The following is a 900-nucleotide window of genomic DNA, read 5'->3' as shown; positions in this document are numbered from 1 at the left end:
CTAGGTGAGTGATCACACCATCGTGTTCTCCCTTAAAATTTTTCTGTTATCACTCCTTTTTACTATAGTCTATCCTTTCAAATTGTCCTTTAATTTCCAAATTAATTCTTCCACGCCTTCAATTCACTCAGGTAATTTCTCAGTGTCTGAACTAAGGGACTCCCACCACCAAACAGTTTCAAACTCGTGATAGAACGTTTATTAAAAGTACGAAGTCTGAGATATGCCAACAGGACCTGAGATTCTGAGCAAGTTCTGGGAACTTCAGTTTCTGTATATCCACGATTTAAATAAACCCAGGATTTTCGTGTGATGAGATAGATTTTAAGGGAAGCAATTTGGCAAGTTTTGCATCACCGGGGGGGGGCGGGGTGTTGGGGGGCGGTTAGTGAGCATTAACTCACATTCAGCACTGGGGAGGATGGAATTGTGGGGAATTGTGTTCCCTTATACCCAGAAAGCTTCCTAAAAGCAAAACCAAGCGGTCAGTCGGGCGAAAGCTACGCCCCAGGTTTGTTTCTCTTGCTAACCAACTGCCTGGGACCCTGCGGGACCAGGCAGAAAAGGCTTGTGTTTGTTCGTTTTTTTCTTTTCAAATTTCAAATTCCTTTAAGCCAAATGCTGGGCTCCAAACATCCTGTAGGGGAATAAACCGCCTCACCAATTCTGAGTGTGGAAGCATGACTCCGCCTAGCCAAGGACCGCAAGACAGATAAACAACTTCAGAGAAGCCAGGTGAGGTTAAGGAGCCGGTCTCACCCGGCTGGGAGGAAGAAGATCAGCTTTTCTCAGCCAAGTCCGCCTGCGCCGCAGCCTGGAGAGAGTCCACAGCCCACGCCCCCTGCGGCTAGCCAGGGCGGTGCGTCACGTGGGCAGACAGCTCAGCCAATCAGCGCAGCC

The sequence above is a fragment of the Ovis canadensis genome, chromosome 1 (genome assembly GCF_042477335.2).
Source record: "Ovis canadensis isolate MfBH-ARS-UI-01 breed Bighorn chromosome 1, ARS-UI_OviCan_v2, whole genome shotgun sequence".
NCBI lineage: Eukaryota > Metazoa > Chordata > Mammalia > Artiodactyla > Bovidae > Ovis > Ovis canadensis.
The sequence above is the reverse complement of the archived record's forward strand: the minus strand, read 5'-3'. Positions refer to the sequence as shown.